The following is a 19,217-nucleotide window of genomic DNA, read 5'->3' as shown; positions in this document are numbered from 1 at the left end:
AGCGCTGTACCTCTTATTCTGCCGCAGTCCCACTTTCCATTTAGACTCAGGCAAAAGGTGTCCATTTAACCCCTTACGAGGGAGCCAGCCTGACAAATGTCACACGTATAAATCACTGTCACTTATTAGGTTAGTGATTTAAATAAACAGCCGTGATCTCCAGTCGTACACTGCAGTGTCATTAATCTGACTACCCCATCATTGACAGGACCTCCAGACGCCAAATGCACCACTCGTGGCAAGAAGTGCGTTAACGCTTAACCCCTCCGGTGGCAGCGCTCTCGCTACAGGCTGCTGTGCAGGGGTTAATAGCAGACTGGAGCACTTTGCAGGTATCTGGAATAATGAACATGTCATTTATCAGTGTGCCAGCTGCGGATGGTGCCAGGGCTGTGTCGAATGCCTGCTCTGTGGCCATTAACTTGGCATATCTCTGTCATGTTGCTATGATTTACTCCGATGCTTGGTTAAAGTCACACATCTCTGCTACTCATTTATTGCCTCTTAATACAGGAGCAGGCCTAATGCACAGACAGGAGGCAGAACCTGAAATAATGTTATCCCACAGAGCCGCTAACAAATCCCGCTACAATGGAACAACATGCAGGATACATTGTATTTACTGGATTCAGATCCTGAGTAACAGTCATAATATTGTAATGTATTAAGAGGCATCCATCAGGAATCAGATGGCAACAGCTATCTAAATACCAAGGAAGGATGAGCTATACAATCTACCCGCCATTGGTGTAAATACAGGGGGCGCGGCTGCTATGGGGGCCCGAAATCGAGGGGAACCCACAAATCACACTATGGATCTCCTTACTGATTCCCTTTAAAGGCTGGCAATCGCTGCATCTTAAATGTATTACCCCTGTCCTTTGGTGCACTGGTGTGAGACAGGAGAAGAAGATTTATAATACATGCCTTCCACTATCAGACAGGAGAGAATGAACCCCTTAATGGCCAAAATAGCAGCTGGTCCGTGGCCTATAGTCAAGGAGGGATTGTGTGGTACAAAAGTGGGCACAATAACGGTGGGGGGCATGTTAGAAGTTCTTATGGTGGTTCAACAATTAACATAAAGTCGTATAAAGCTCCACTATTGCCTGGCAATTAGTATTATAATTCGTTTTTAACATTCAAAGCTTTGTTGTTCAGCAACCTGCATAAGGATAAAGTAATAACCACCTGACTGCTTGCAGTCACCACTAGGGGGAACTCACAAGCTTACTGCTTATTATTGAGTTCAATGCATACATGTATGCAGCAAGCTCCCCCTAGTGGTGGATCGTAGAAATCCATGTCTACATATTGAAATTTGGAGCTGTATATCAGAAAAAATGTCACTTTGTAATGAAACCTTGCATAATATAGATCCATTGAAGCAAAACAGTATTGTAGATTGAGTTCAGATTTTATAATTTCATGTAATTTGTTTGCCTTTTATGCCAAGGGGAGGGATAAAGCATTTATTCAGCCCTTTTTGCTCCCTGTAATCTGTTAATAACCCGACGGAACAATAACATTAGACAACAGATACAATAGCAAGACTAAGACTACGTTGTTTTAGTGTGTTCTTCTAGTCTACGATAAGAAAAGAACGGACTGAACATTAAGATGGATCCGTCTAATGATGGGTCCCCAGAGACCTCATTGGCTATAATGGCGGATATTAGAGATTCACTGTTTTCTTTGTCATTTTGCTGGATGAAATAGTTGTGCTTGCAGAGTTGTCCAGGTTATTTGTCTCATCCTACTATGAGGCATTAAGACTCTGTGGTCCAAGTGATCTCCCCCCTACTCCCTCCGCTTCTTGGCTTGGCTTATATACTGAGTGTGGTGCTGTCATAAATGAGTCACTTTAGAGAGCATTTACATGCAGAGCAATCCACTAAACCGAGGAGATTACATACTGAACGCCAGGGACAAGAGAGTAAATGAGGTCTATGAACGGAGCCAGAGCCAGTACAAAGCTGAGTGGATGAGCAACGGTCAGACGTGAAGTCTCGTCTCTTCTAGATCATGTAGCCCTTCTAATAAACACGACTAGCACATGTCCTCTAAGGTCAGTGGTTCTCAACCAGAACTATGCAAATTCCCAGGACGACTCTGCTATTCCCAGGGTACACGCCTGGGCAGAGTCACTTCCCCATGCCAAAGATGCCCCCATCAGCGCCATCCTTACATCACAGCGCAATAAGTGATTCCATCAGGCGTTTGTGGTAGTGACAGGTGCACAGGGAGCTGCATTCAGTACTTATTGCCATTATATTTGGGGGAGTCATTATATTATGTATTTGGGCACTGTGGGGGCGAATATATGGGGGGAGCACTATGAAGGCTATTATATTACATTTGGTTCATTGTAGGAGGCCATTATAATGGCACCAAAGGACACATTCTACTGTGTGTGATGGCCATTATACTACATGTGAGAGCACTGAGAGACCATAATACTATATGTTGGGGTGCAGGGGGCCATTACATAACTGTTGACGGAAACTCCAAATGAAGCTGTATTTTGTTAATATTTAGAAGTGATCTTTACTAGCTGGGACGTGTCTTCTCACTAGGACATACTTTGCTTCTCTAGACCACAGTCCCAATCTCTCTTTCATGATCATCACTTGTCTTGTAAATCAGTCCTCATATCTTCATCATGATCATCACTAGTTCTGTATATTAGTCCTCATATCTTTGTCATGATCATTATTTTCTTCTTGATCAGTCCTTATATCTCCATCTTGATCATTATCTTCTTCTATATCAGTCCTCATATCTCCATCACGATCATCACTTGTCCTCTAGGTCAAAGTCCCCATCCTTCCACCAGGACTGTTTCTTCTCTTCAAGATCACAGTTATTATATCTTTCCATACCCATATTCTCTTCTTGATCACAATTCCTATCTCTTCTCCATTGTACTAGATCACAACCTCATGCCCCTTCCACGACTAGCTAGATCAAGTGCCCATCATCTCCTCCATGATTGTCACTTGTCCTCTAGATCACAGTCCTCATCTGCCAGCCTTCAACATAACTTGATCACTAGATCACAATCCCAAACATGACAATCTGGAGCAGTCCCTTCTATTTTATATCTTGTCCTCTATGTCTCATTTCCTGTGTCTCTCTTAATATCTTCTTTTGTGGGGTAGAATCCAAACTTTTCCTTTGCCTCACAGACAATTTCTTGTTTCTATAATAACCAAGTCCGGTCATCACCTTTAGTCTTCCGCCCCTCCTTAATAACTGATCTCTCCTCTTCATGACTGTCACTTACTTGATTCCCTTAATGTCCTTTGTACTCTAGGTCAGTCTATTGGCCTTTCTGATTGTCACTTGTCATCTATATCCTGAACTCAGAACAATAGTACAAAAACAGTCACAATCTCCTAATGTGGAGGAAAAAAATGTTCTTCCTACATAAGATTACTGCACAAAGTCTGGTGTAAAGAACAGAATGCAAAGCACCAGAAGCTATATGCTGACACCGAACAAGTAGAGGGATGCGAGGAAATATCAGCCCTAAAGCTTTCAAAATAGTGAGCGCAGCTCGAATCGATATACGGGATGTAACTCAGGATCAGTACAGGATAAGTAATGTAATGTATGTACACAGTGACTGTACCACCAGAATAGTGAGTGCAGCTCTGGAGTATAATACAGGATGTAACTCAGGATCAGTACAGGATAAGTAATGTAATGTATGTACACAATGACTGTACCAGCAGAATAGTGAGTGCAGCTCTGGAGTATAATACAGGATGTAACTCAGGATCAGTACAGGATAAGTAATGTAATGTATGAACACAGTGACTGTACCAGCAGAATAGTGAGTGCAGCTCTGGAGTATAATACAGGAGGTAACTCAGGACCAGTACAGGACCAGATTGTCATGTAATGTAATGTATGTACACAGTGACTGTACCAGCAGAATAGTGAGTGCAGCTCTGGAGTATAATACAGGAGGTAACTCAGGATCAGTACAGGATAAGTAATGTAATGTATGTACACAGTGACTGTACCAGCAGAATAGTGAGCGCAGCTCTGGAGTATAATACAGGATATAACTCAGGATCAGTACAGGATAAGTAATGTAATGTATGTACACAGTGACTGTACCAGCAGAATAGTGAGCGCAGCTCTGGAGTATAATACAGGAGGTAACTCAGGACCAGTACAGGATAAGTAATGTATGTACACAGTGACTGCACCAGCAGAATAGTGAGTGCAGCTCTGGAGTATAATACAGGATGTAACTCAGGATCAGTACAGGATAAGTAATGTAATGTATGTACAGTGACTGTACCAGCAGAATAGTGAGCGCAGCTCTGGAGTATAATACAAGATATAACTCAGGATCAGTACAGGATAAGTAATGTAATGTATGTACACAGTGACTGCACCAGCAGAATAGTGAGTGCAGCTCTGGAGTATAATACAGGATGTAACTCAGGATCAGTACAGGATAAGTAATGTAATGTATGTACACAGTGATTGTACCAGCAGAATAGTGAGCGCAGCTCTGGAGTATAATACAGGATATAACTCAGGATCAGTACAGGATAAGTAATGTAATGTATGTACACAGTGACTGCACCAGCAGAATAGTGAGTGCTGCTCTGGAGTATAATACAGGATGTAACTCAGGATCAGTACAGGATAAGTAATGTAATGTATGTACACAGTGACTGTACCAGCAGAATAGTGAGCGCAGCTCTGGAGTATAATACAGGATGTAACTCAGGATCAGTACAGGATAAGTAATGTAATGTATGTACACAGTGACTGTACCAGCAGAATAGTGAGCGCAGCTCTGGAGTATAATACAGGATGTAACTCAGGATCAGTACAGGATAAGTAATGTAATGTATGTACACAGTGACTGCACCAGCAGAATAGTGAGCGCAGCTCTGGAGTATAATACAGGATGTAACTCAGGATCAGTACCGGATAAGTAATGTAATGTATGTACACAGTGACTGTACCAGCAGAATAGTGAGCGCAGCTCTGGAGTATAATACAGGATATAACTCAGGATAAGTACAGGATAAGTAATGTAATGTATGTACACAGTGACTGCACCAGCAGAATAGTGAGTGCAGCTCTGGAGTATAATACAGGATGTAACTCAGGATCAGTACAGGATAAGTAATGTAATGTATGTACACAGTAACTGCACCAGCAGAATAGTGAGTGCAGCTCTGGAGTATAATACAGGATGTAACTCAGGATCAGTACAGTATAAGTAATGTATGTACACAGTGACTGCAACAGCAGAATAGTGAGCACAGCTCTGGAGTATAATACAGGATGTAACTCAGGATCAGTACAGGATAAGTAATGTAATGTATGTACACAGTGACTGCACCAACAGAATAGTGAGCGCAGCTCTGGAGTATAATACAAGATGTAACTCAGGATCAGTACAGGATAAGTAATGTAATGTATGTACACAGTGACTGCACCAGCAGAATAGTGAGTGCAGCTCTGGAGTATAATACAGGATGTAACTCAGGATCAGTACAGTATAAGTAATGTATGTACACAGTGACTGCAACAGCAGAATAGTGAGCACAGCTCTGGAGTATAATACAGGATGTAACTCAGTATCAGTACAGGATAAGTAATGTAATGTATGTACACAGTGACTGCACCAGCAGAATAGTGAGCGCAGCTCTGGAGTATAATACAGGATGTAACTCAGGATCAGTACAGGATAAGTAATGTAATGTATGTACACAGTGACTGTACCAGCAGAATAGTGAGTGCAGCTCTGGAATAAAATACAGGATGTAACTCAGGATCAGTACAGGATAAGTAATGTAATGTATGTACACAGTGACTGCACCAGCAGAATAGTGAGCGCAGCTCTGGAGTATAATACAGGATGTAACTCAGGATCAGTACCAGATAAGTAATGTAATGTATGTACACAGTGACTGCACCAGCAGAATAGTGAGTGCAGCTCTGGAGTATAATACAGGATGTAACTCAGGATCAGTACAGGATAAGTAATGTAATGTATGTACACAGTGACTGTACCAGCAGAATAGTGAGCGCACCTCTGGAGTATAATACAGGATGTAACTCAGGATCAGTGTAATACAAGTAATGTAATGTATGTACACAGTGACTGCACCAGCAGAATAGTGAGCACAGCTCTGGAGTATAATACAGGATGTAACTCAGGACAGTCTAATATAAGTAATATATTTACAAAATAACTCAACTTTATATTTAGATTAATAAAAATAAATAATAATAAATGTACACAAGTATGTGCAGTATATGTAAGTATCACTTTAAGATTACATGTAAACTGTAACTGTGGTGTCTAAAGGTGGCAAACCCTGAGACTATGTTACACTGTATCAACTACATTGATATGTAAATATTTTATTAAAAGAATATACCAATAAAGACCCCCTGCAGTTTAGAGCTCACTGGGATCTGTAGTTCTACAAGGCACTGGCTTAATGTGCTCTTCTTTACTGTAAAAGGCTCTGCCCTCGTGAGACACAGCAGAGATTGTAGTCTATTCCCCAACTCAATCTCCCTCCAACTCTGGGAGCCTGAGGAGTCGGCAGCACGATTACAGCATGATCATAAAACTGAACTGATGGATTCTCAGTATCTCTGAGGTGCTTTGAAATCTAAACATGAAGTACAACCTAAGTGAGAATGTATTACTGACACTCTCCGCTCTCCTCGCATTTCATCAACTATTACACTGTGAGGACGGACGTACAGGTGAAAATTGTATTTGCAGAAATTGAAACTCCCCTTAACCCTTTCCTGCCTATCACATAGTAACACAAATGTTAATTAGCCTCATAAGAAGAGATGATGGGAGTTTTATCTTAACCCATTGATTGCCTCTGGTTTGGCCTTAGAAATCCACAGGCACTATGGTGAGACATAGTACTCAAGGCGGCTACTCAATAGAGGCTTCTTGTCATCAAAGGGGGGTTTGTAGCAGGACACCCCTTTTATGACATGTTCACATGGAATCGTGTTATGCTAGTAAGACAACCCTTTACCAAGATCAACATTACCATCCTAGTCATCTGGACAGCTGATCACTTACCTTCAGATCCTTTAAGGCGTGTAATGTCTTACAGATGTAAATGTTCTGCTAAGAATTCTAGGAAAAGAATATGTAAATAAGTTCTCCAAAATTAAAAATTTGCTGTAGCACCACCTCTTGGATGGTAGCTCAATACAGATCAATATCAGGGTTTCCGAAGTCAAGTGACATGATCAGATTTAAAGGGATCCTATCATTGGATACCCTTTTTTTCTGACTAACATGTAGAAATAGCCTTAAGAAAGGCTATTCTTATCCTACCTTTAGATGTCTTCTCCGCGTCGCCGTTCGGTAGAAATCTGGCTTTTCTTCGGTATGCAAATGAGTTCTCTCGCAGCACTGGGGGCGGTCCTCAGCACTCAAACAGCAATGGGGGCGTCCCCAGTGCTGCGAGAGAAACCTCCAGCGCCACCTCCATCTTCTTCTGAAATGCCCTCTCCCTGTGTCTTCTTCCATCCTGGGATTCAATCTTCTAGGCTTCAGGCAGAGCCGACTGCACATGCCCACGGCCACAAGAAAATGGCCGCTTACACCAGTTTACTGCGTAAGCGGCCACAAGAAAATGGCTGCTTACACAGCTTACTGTGTAAGGGGCCATTTTCTAGTGGCTGCGGGCATGTGCAGTCGGCTCTGCCCGAGGCCCGATGGCAGAGCCGACTGCACATGCCTAGAAGATTGAAACCCAGGATGGAGGCATCGCTGGAGATTTCTCTCACAGAATTGGGGGCGCCCCTAGTGCTGTGAGAGAACTCATTTGCATACAGAAGAAAACTCGGATTTCTACCAAACGGCGGCGCGGAGAAGACATCTAAAGTTAGGGGAAGAATAGCCTTTCTTAAGTTAGAACCTATGTGTTAGTCAGAAAAAAAGGGTATCCAATGATAGGATCCCTTTAAGTCAGACCAAAGCGAAGAGAGACCCATCCTCAAACAGATGCCCCTCATCACTGCAAAGGAGGGTACTGTTGTCTACTTAAGAGGTTATAGATATGGGTCAGAAGAAGTGCTAAGTCTCCATAATAAGACTGTCTTTTAGCGTCAAGAGTCTTCCAGGTTATCTATACATGTTTTGCTAAGAATTCTGGGAAAAGTATACACAAATACGTAAGTTCCCCTTGGTAGAAAAACAAGAGAAGTTTCTCTAGCGCCACCTGTTAGGCGGTAGCTCCTCATAGATCACTATAGGTCACTAGGTTTCTATAGATCCAGGTGCTGATCTATAAAGGTGGCACTAGAGCAAGTTTTCCTTTTCCCACCAAGCAGAACGTATTTGCATATTCTTTAGTCAGTGACGATAGAACGATCTGCAGATTTCCTTTCCCACCCCTCTCTCACCAATGACGCTTTTTTTCTTTCCACACATTTGGCCACAGGGCGGGTGATTTATGGCATTGAGGAGAAGCGTGCTCGCAGTGCATACGATGTGTTAAGTGAGCACCAACACATGGCGCTCCTAATGGATAAATGATGGGTTCGCTCCAAAATTTCAGCAACATTAGGCGGGTACAGACCTGTGACTGAGGAACGGGACAGGGTGACCCTGATGTTTTCTCCAAAACAAAGCAGCAACAACAAAAAAAAAATGTGTAAAAAATAAAACCTTGTGGATTTTTTTCCAGGGCCGGAGGATTCTCATATCTACAGCACAGACACAATAGTGTTTTTCATAACATCCTGCCTGAACAGCCAAATAATTACTGCACTGTGTGAGAAGTAGACCAGTGGGCAGAACAACGCCAAGACATGACCCAGATAACAGATTATTTAGAGACCTACTAACTAATTCACCTCTCGGGTCATTTATCAACATCTCCCCAGTGAGGGGAAAAAAATATCAAAAAATAAAAATCCAGGACATAACTTGTGGGGAAGCTGAGATTTATACAGCAGGATAATGCAGCGGGTTCCTCCAGATATTCCCACGACGTTGCTCTATTTTCTCCCTGCGCCTGGTTAAAATGCAGACGACGGCTTTATAAATCTCGCTCCAGCTGCTAAAGAGTCCGCGATGAACATAGAAAGCCTGTGTGCTCTGTGATGTGGAGGTAGAGAGGGACAGGGGCGCATCAGCGGGGCCCTCACATGGTCATCAGTCCAAACATCGCTACACTTCTGGGGCCCACACACATGAGCGCACTCACACAATGAGGGTCATTAATCCTCATGTACCTTCCTTAATAGGCTTTACTAGCTTTATGCAAATTGTACTGAGAGAATAAGCAACAGACTATGTGGTTTTACTCCTCCATGTTTAAGATCTCAGCTTGCTGTCAGTGAATGGGCACAATCTTTAAAACCAGAGGCTAAAAACCTGTACAGATTGAGTTACAGCTCTGGAGTATAATACAGGATGTAACTCAGGATCAGTACAGGATAAGTAATGTAATGTATGTACACAGTGACTGTACCAGCAGAATAGTGAGCGCAGCTCTGGAGTATAATACAGGATGTAACTCAGGATCAGTACAGGATAAGTAATGTATGTACACAGTGACTGAACCAGCAGAATAGTGAGTACAGCTCTGGAGTATAATACAGGATATAACTCAGGATCAGTACAGGATAAGTAATGTAATGTATGTACACAGTGACTGCACCAGCAGAATAGTGAGCGCAGCTCTGGAGTATAATACAGGATGTAACTCAGGATCAGTACAGGATAAGTAATGTAATGTATGTACACAGTGACTGCACCAGCAGAATAGTGAGCGCAGCTCTGGAGTATAATACAGGATGTAACTCAGGATCAGTACAGAATAAGTAATGTAATGTGTGTACTCATGGAGCAGATTTATGAAGACTTCCATTATTACTATAACAGCCACTGGAGGGATTGCCTCTTAAATGATGAAGAATACACCTTCTCATAAATGAGGTGCACTGTCTCCCTGGGTGGGTGTCTGGGAAAGTGATAAAGTTTGCACACATCTAAAAAGTTACAGTTGTTTTGCAGAAAAAATTGTGACTTTTTATGCTTCTGACGTAGAAGGCTTAGTATGCCTGGGCCAATGACTTTGCTATTAATGTAGATCAACTCAATATATACACCGTTATTCAAAGGTGTGATCCAAAATTATTATTATTTTATTATTATTATTTATTTATATAGCACCATTAATTCCATGGTGCTTTACATTGCACATGAATTTAAGTGCACATGACTTTCAGACACCATACTTAAAACCAAATTTGCATAATTTTGAAAACTGATGTAATCTGTGTTATAAATTGGGTCCTGGTCCATGTAAATAGAATGCATATGATGATATCTTGTTCGTTATATAACCTCATTATCCACCACATGGTCACAGACTGATCTCTGATATTAAAAAAAATAATAATAAAATATATATATATATATATATATATATATATATATATATATATATATATATATATATATATATATATATATCCTATTAATATTATAAATGTGAAAGTTTGTGGGTTTGTGAGTTTGGATGTTCGGATGTTTGTTCCTCAATCACGGAAAAACCGCTCCACCGATTTGGCTGAAATTTTCCACAAACATAGTCACTACACCCGATTGCGCAATAGGCTACTTTTCGTCACAATAGCGCACATACGTTTGTGCCAGGACCCCCACAAACCCCAAACTCACACCACCATCTCTGCAATCTCACACACTTTGGACCATAGCAAGCCACAAAATTCATATTGCCCTCTGCAGCCTCGCCGCTAACCCCACACAATCTCATATACATATACTTTACCACTTTGCCCCTCACCTTAACGATACTCCAGGAGGCTACCTCTTTAACGCTCCGGAGCAGCCATGTTTGCTGACCCCCACCGCTCTGACAATCCGCGACACCGCCCACCCATGTCAATACCCCTAGGCGGTCTAATAAATGCAAAAAAAAAAGGTTAAAAAAAGGCAAAAAAATATTTAAAAAAAAAAAAAAAAGATTAAAAATTCTAATCGCCCCCCTTTCCCTAGAACACATATAAAAGTAGTTGAAAACTGTGAAACACATACATGTTAGGTATCCCCACGTCCGAAATCGCCCGCTCTACAAAGCTACATAAATATTTTTCCTGTTTGGTAAACGCCGTAGCAGGAAAAATGGTCAAAAGTGCCAAACCGCCGTTTTTTCACTGTTTTGATTCTGATAAAAATTTGAATAAAAAGTGATCAAAGCAATAACATTTCCCGAAAATGGTAGAACTACAAAGTACACCCGTTCCCGCAAAAAAAGACGCCCTATACATTCCCGTACACGCACGTATAAAAAAGTTACGGCTGTCGGAATATGGCGACTTTTCAAAAAATAATTTTTTAACACAGTTTTGGATTTTTTTTAAGGGGTCAAAATGTAAATAAAACCATATAAATTTGGTATCCCCGGAATCGTAACGAAACACAGAATACAGGGGACATGTCATTGTGGCTGCACAGTGAACGCCGTAAAACCAAAGCCCGTAAGAGAGTCGCAGAAATGCATTTTTTTCTTCAAATCCACCCCATTCAGAATGTTTTCCCTGCTTCCCAGTACATTATATAGAATAAATAATGGCGGCATCATGAAGAAAAATTTGTCCCGCAAAAATTAAGACCTCATATGGCTCTGGGAGCGGAGAAATAAAAAAGTTATGGGGTTTAGAAGGAGGGGAGTCAAAAACAAAAAACCAAAATCAAAAAATGCCATCGGCGGGAAAGGGTTAACTTCAAATACTTCTGTCCCAAAGTCACTATGTAAAGTTTCTCACAACACCGTATATATAGCAGCTCAAATACAAAGTAACTGCAACACAAAAGTCTCACGTATTCTCAGAATGACAGCAAAAACAAGATACAAAGTTACATTTCATATCCCATACCATATACACAGTACGAAAACCTTACCCACACCTGTATATACCCACTGCTACAATTACCGCAGACGAAGTCGCGGGTACCAGCTAATATATATATATATATATATATATATATATATATATATATATATATATATATATATATGCTTTTTTTTCAGCAAACTACAGACTTTAGGAGTTCAAAATGTCGGTCTGGTGTCCATTGTGTGTCCCTCTTCTATGTAGAGCACATGGGGGGAGCACCGACTAGGTGTAATGATCAGCGGATCTGATTAGGGAGCTGAGTTTAAGGTTTTAATAACATTTTAATAAATCCATTCCGACTCTTTCATTTTGTATTCACTATAATGTGCATATTCTTAATTATACATTTGCTAAGTCGTTGCTTAGAATTCTCTAATTAGTTTCAAGCCAGCCAAATTTCTCATTAAGACATTTGCAGTGACAGAAGTTTTTGCACCGTATCCAGCGTGCGCGCAGTTAAAGTGAAAGCACAGAACACGGGAAGGGGCAGAAGAAAAAGTGATTAGAATGTCGCCTATTATCTGTGGATTGTATGTGAACGGCAGGGACATCACTACTCACTTCTAGTACACAGCCAGGCCTCACAATACTACTGAAGCTTTTATTAATGGCCCCTATATTGTCCCTGCAGTATCCTATCTTGAAAGGCTCTGAAAGCTTCTAATATCCTTTATGCTGCGGTTCCTCGCCCATTTGTTGTCAATGAATGGGAAATCTTGCGTATGACCAGAACCTGACACTCTGGACAGATCTTAAACTGTAGGTTTGCTACAATTGTAAAATTTTTGAATTGGATTCCAAATATCCGAAAAAAAGTTGAGGATTATGAATTTCATTCAACTGTAGTAAACCCTCAGCTATCGTAAGTATTAGGCCTCATGCACAGGGCCGAGAGTGCAGCCCGAGGCTCTTCCAAGGGGGTATCTGATCCCACTGAAATCAATGGAGGATAGAAGGCTCTTGGATACCATAAAAAAATAAAAATTGCACCCCCCTCCCTTGGTCTGCACACTTGGTTTTGTGCCGGAGGCCTAAGGCGGGTACAACAAGGAGAGATGCTGAAAGAAAAGGAATTGAAACAAAAATGTTGTTGTTGTTCTGCTCATTATACAATGGATACAATGGTTTTTGAATGAACAATATTTCTGTCCTGTCCACAGTATAAGGGTCTGATTTCTGGGGGTCTGCTATGATCACAAGAATGGGTGTCCGGAGTCCCCTGTGTGACTAGAGCTATACTACATGACCCCAATCCATTCTCTTCCATGGGACAGCTGTGTATAGCATTTCGTCAATCCCATAGACGTGAATAGAGCGATGGTCGTGCATGCAAACAAGTAACTGATGAACCCCTGTTCTTCCTGAAGACAAACCCCAAGTGATCAGACACGTATCCCCTATACTGTGACTAGCGGGTAAGTGCTGTTAGTGAGAAAACCTCATTAGGCTAAAGTTGCAAAAACGCTGCATTTTACATTACCTGCAAAGTGGATGAGACTCTGGCTAATCCCATCCTCACAATGCACACAAAAAAAAAAAAAAAAACAGCAAATTTGTAATTTCAAAAACGCCCACATTTTTAAAAATCGCAGCATGGAAATTATACTTGTGGAAATGCTGGTTTTTTACATATACATATATTGGGCCAGAAAGTCAGCCTCTGCAAAATCGCAATAGAAAATGGTGCAAAAAAAATGTAATGCATTTCCGCCGCGATTTTTCCTGCAAATTTTTTGCTGTGTTTTGCTATGTGAGGCCTTAGCCCGTTTCACCGTACGGGAAAAATATTTTTACAGGTTTGTAGACTGGGCGTTTTTGGTCACAGGGATACCTAATGTGTATGTGTTTTACAGTATTTTTTAACTTCTAGGGAAAGAGGGGTGAACCTTTAATTCTTTTTATTTACTTGTTTTTGCATTTATTAGACCCACTAGGGGTGCTGATCACTAATGCAATGCATTACAATTCTGATTCATTGCAAAATACTGGCTGCATAGAGCAGCCTGCAATAGAAGGATATCCTAGACAAGCCTGGGAGCTTTCAATAGGCTCCCAGCTGTCATGACAATGGGATGCCAGTCCCTGATCTTGTTCCTTGCCTTCCCGCACAGGGGAGTTCACATCAGCGTTACCTTAGTTTGCTGCAGACTTTAACATTCCCATTCAAATCAATGAAAAATACCTCAAACAAATCAGTGACAGAAAATACTTCACTATTTGCCCCACTGAGGACCGACAATGTGCAGGTAACACTCATACTGGCAAGTACACACGTGTTTACTGGCCCATAGAAATGAATGGGTCAGTGTGCTATCCGAGCAAAAACCCGGATAGCATACTGACCATTCATACGGTCCTATGCAAGGGGGCTTAGCCTGACTCCCCACATTGTGGAAATGCGGCTTTTTTAATAGCAGATTTTGTTATATTTTATTGAGCCAAAGCCAAAAATGGCTACAGAAAGAATGAGAAATATATAGGAAGCTTCTTATACTTCTACCCTCAATCCACTCCTGACTTTGGCTCAAAAAACTGCAGCAAAACCTGCAACAAAAAAGCTGCGTTTCCATAATGTGGGGCCTCAGACTAAGCCCCTTGTAGACAACCGTCTGAATGGTCAGTGTGTTATACAGGTTTTTCCTGGGGAGAACGCTGATCCATGCATTTCTATGGGCCTATACACATGACCATATGTACAGGCTGACAGCCTGGACCGCAAAATATGGAACAAGTCCAATTCCTGTCCAATTTTGCAGCTCCTACTCATTGAATGAAAGGGGCCAGGGAAGCACAGGCGGCGTACGGATGACAACTGTGTGTCGCATGCGCTCCGTTCATTCACGGCCACCAGTTAACACACGGTCATGTGCAACCGGCTTAAGAAGCATGTGCACTTACCACTCTGCACAAACCCACACACAAAATCTGCAGCATTTGCATTACATGTGAACTAAGTTTACCTGATAGTCCGAGAACTTCTATTCCAGGAACCATTCAGCAAAAATGCAGAAAACTGCTTTGTCCCTGCAAAAAAACCCGTACGGACAGTAATAAGCATCTGACAACAACATTGATTTGCAATAAAACCGTATGTCGACATGATTTTCAGCCAATATGTACAACCGCACCCTAAATACGTTAGACCCAATGTCTGCACAGCTTGCTGCCTCCAATGATTTATCTACCGCAATATGATGTTATTTTGTAATTGACCCCAATAACAATATTGCGGCCCCTCCCCCGTCCCCTGAGCGCTCAGCTTTATGGCCTATAATACAATTGATTAGTTTGAGGATTATATGCAGCTCGCACTCTTTTATCCATTCTCGCTGAGCTGGCCGATGTGCCGCCCCCAACGTTTCCCTCGGCTCGTACATATGTGCCAGTAATGCAACCACACAGCACAGCCGAGGATAAAACCGTTATCCCGCCAAACAGTGAGCTGCAAAATCCGGCGGCTGGTGAATACAGAGTTGCGATAAGCTGCTGATCCCTCCTCTCCTTCTTTCTCTCCACTTCTCTTTAAATCCATTTTCCCCTGCACAGATTTTCAGTATCTCATCTCCAGAGTTACACAGCTCAAGTCCAGATAACTCCTTCACAGCTAGACCCCCTCTCCAGGTCTTTGGGGGAGCGGTACGTGATCTCTGACAATGGAATAATATAGCGTCATATTTGTGAACCTCTACTGCAACCAATGTATAGAAACGGTGCATCTAAAATACAAAAGAAGCAATCTTGCAAAAATATTCCTGATCATAAATGTCCTCCTGTTTTGTGTATACAGCTCCTATGCAAACTAATGAGTCCCCTGCATTTGGAGGGGGCTCCTGGGTCTGAGGCACATATGACGGACATACATTATTATAGTCATCTGAAAGTCACTTTGGGGATGTAAATATGGCCATCTCGGGGAAGTTTAGACCCCAAAGAGTTAAAAAAAACCCACACGGTTTACCAAAAATCCTGAGGACTCCCTCTGGTTTCATGTGTTGTAGCAGTCAGCTGTCACACACACCGTCACTGCAGCAACACAACAGCCAGGTGTGAATATTATATAGGTGTATAGATAGGCTACAGGTACTCGCCTATAGAAAAGCAGCACATGTGACGGAGGGAGAATCAGCCGGGTCATTGTAATTCTGCAGGTCACTCTATTGAAGAGACAGTAATACAGTCAAAACACAGAAATTGTCACCTATAGCTAGAAATGAAGGTAATAGACACCTATACAGGACCACACGCAGCTACAGCAGTGCACACATAGGTAATGTCACCTATACAGAGATATACACGAGATATCACAGCCACGAGAAAATGGCCGCGTACAATACTGTGTAAGCGTCCATTTTTCTTGTGGCTGCGAGCATGCACAGTCGGCTTGCCCTAGGCTCGAGGCCTAGAAGTTAGAAGACACCACCGAAAGAAGACTTCGGTCCAGATGAAGATGGAGGCGACGCTGGAGAGTTCTCTCGCAGCACTGGGGAGGCCCCCAGTGCTGTTTGAGCGGTGAGGCCCGCCCCAGTGCTGTGAGAGAACTCATTTACATACCGACAAAAAACGGAATTTCAAGCGAACGGTGGCACGGAGAAGACAAAGAAAGGTAGGAGAAGAATAGCCTTTCTTAAGGCTATTCCTACGTGTTAGTTAGAAAAAAAGGGTTTGAAAGATAGGATCCCTTTAACACTGAATCTGCGTCAGAATCCACATGGAAAAAAAGCCTCCCATTGACTTCAGTGGGTTAAAGAGCACACAGAGGAAGTCAATGGGAGGCTTTTTTTCCACATGGATTCTGACGCGGATTCAGCGTCAAAATCAGCGCCAAAAACTCTGTGTGAATGGACACTAATAAACAGGTAATGCACCTATACAGGGACATATACTGTATGCAGGTAATGTAACCTATAGTGTAGTACACACAAGTGATGTGACCTATGCAAAACTATAACGTCACCTATACAAGCACAAATAAACAGGTAATGTCATTGATACAGGAGTATATAAGGGTAACGTTACCTATACAGAAGTGCACTGAGGTAAAATAATGTATTCAGGAGCATATATACATGTAGTGTCGCACACTGAGGTAATGTCACCTACACTGGAGCATACATACTGGTAATGTCACCTACACAGGAGCATACATACAGGTAATGTCACCTATACGGGAGCATACATACTGGTAATGTCATCTATACAGGAGCATACATACAGGTAATGTCACCTATATGGGAGCATACATACTGGTAATGTCACCTATACGGGAGCATACATACTGGTAATGTCATCTATACAGGAGCATACATACTGGTAATGTCATCTATACAGGAGCATACATACTGGTAATGTCATCTATACGGGAGCATACATACTGGTAATGTCATCTATACGGGAGCATACATACTGGTAATGTCATCTATACGGGAGCATACATACTGGTAATGTCATCTATACGGGAGCATACATACTGGTAATGTCATCTATACAGGAGCATACATACAGGTAATGTCATCTATACAGGAGCATACATACTGGTAATGTCATCTATACGGGAGCATACATACTGGTAATGTCATCTATACGGGAGCATACATACTGGTAATGTCATCTATACAGGAGCATACATACTGGTAATGTCATCTATACGGGAGCATACATACTGGTAATGTCATCTATACGGGAGCATACATACTGGTAATGTCACCTATACAGGAGCATACATACTGGTAATGTCATCTATACGGGAGCATACATACTGGTAATGTCATCTATACGGAAGCATACATACTGGTAATGTCATCTATACGGAAGCATACATACTGGTAATGTCATCTATATGGGAGCATACATACTGGTAATGTCATCTATACGGGAGCATACATACTGGTAATGTCACCTATACAGGAGCATACATACTGGTAATGTCACCTATACAGGAGCATACATACTGGTAATGTCATCTATACAGGAGCATACATACAGGTAATGTCACCTATACGGAAGCATACATACAGGTAATGTCATCTATACGGAAGCATACATACTGGTAATGTCATCTATATAGGAGCATACATACAGGTAATGTCATCTATACAGGAGCATACATACAGGTAATGTCATCTATACAGGAGCATACATACTGGTAATGTCATCTATACGGGAGCATACATACTGGTAATGTCATCTATACAGGAGCATACATACTGGTAATGTCATCTATACAGGAGCATACATACTGGTAATGTCATCTATACAGGAGCATACATACTGGTAATGTCACCTATACGGAAGCATACATACAGGTAATGTCATCTATACAGGAGCATACATACTGGTAATGTCATCTATACGGGAGCATACATACTGGTAATGTCATCTATACAGGAGCATACATACTGGTAATGTCATCTATACGGGAGCATACATACAGGTAATGTCATCTATACAGGAGCATACATACTGGTAATGTCATCTATACAGGAGCATACATACAGGTAATGTCATCTATACAGGAGCATACATACTGGTAATGTCATCTATACAGGAGCATACATACAGGTAATGTCATCTATACGGAAGCATACATACTGGTAATGTCATCTATACAGGAGCATACATACTGGTAATGTCATCTATACAGGAGCATACATACAGGTAATGTCATCTATACGGAAGCATACATACAGGTAATGTCATCTATACGGGAGCATACATACTGGTAATGTCATCTATACAGGAGCATACATACTGGTAATGCCATCTATACGGAAGCATACATACTGGTAATGTCATCTATACAGGAGCATACATACAGGTAATGTCATCTATACAGGAGCATACATACTGGTAATGTCATCTATACAGGAGCATACATACAGGTAATGTCATCTATACGGGAGCATACATACTGGTAATGTCATCTATACAGGAGCATACATACTGGTAATGTCATCTATACAGGAGCATACATACAGGTAATGTCATCTATACAGGAGCATACATACAGGTAATGTCATCTATACGGAAGCATACATACAGGTAATGTCATCTATACAGGAGCATACATACTGGTAATGTCACCTATACGGAAGCATACATACAGGTAATGTCATCTATACAGGAGCATACATACAGGTAATGTCACCTATACAGAAGCATACATACTGGTAATGTCATCTATACGGAAGCATACATACTGGTAATGTCATCTATACAGGAGCATACATACTGGTAATGTCATCTATACGGAAGCATACATA

This window comes from Leptodactylus fuscus, chromosome 6 (assembly GCF_031893055.1).
Source record: "Leptodactylus fuscus isolate aLepFus1 chromosome 6, aLepFus1.hap2, whole genome shotgun sequence".
NCBI classification, from domain to species: domain Eukaryota; kingdom Metazoa; phylum Chordata; class Amphibia; order Anura; family Leptodactylidae; genus Leptodactylus; species Leptodactylus fuscus.
Note: the sequence above shows the minus strand (reverse complement) of the source record.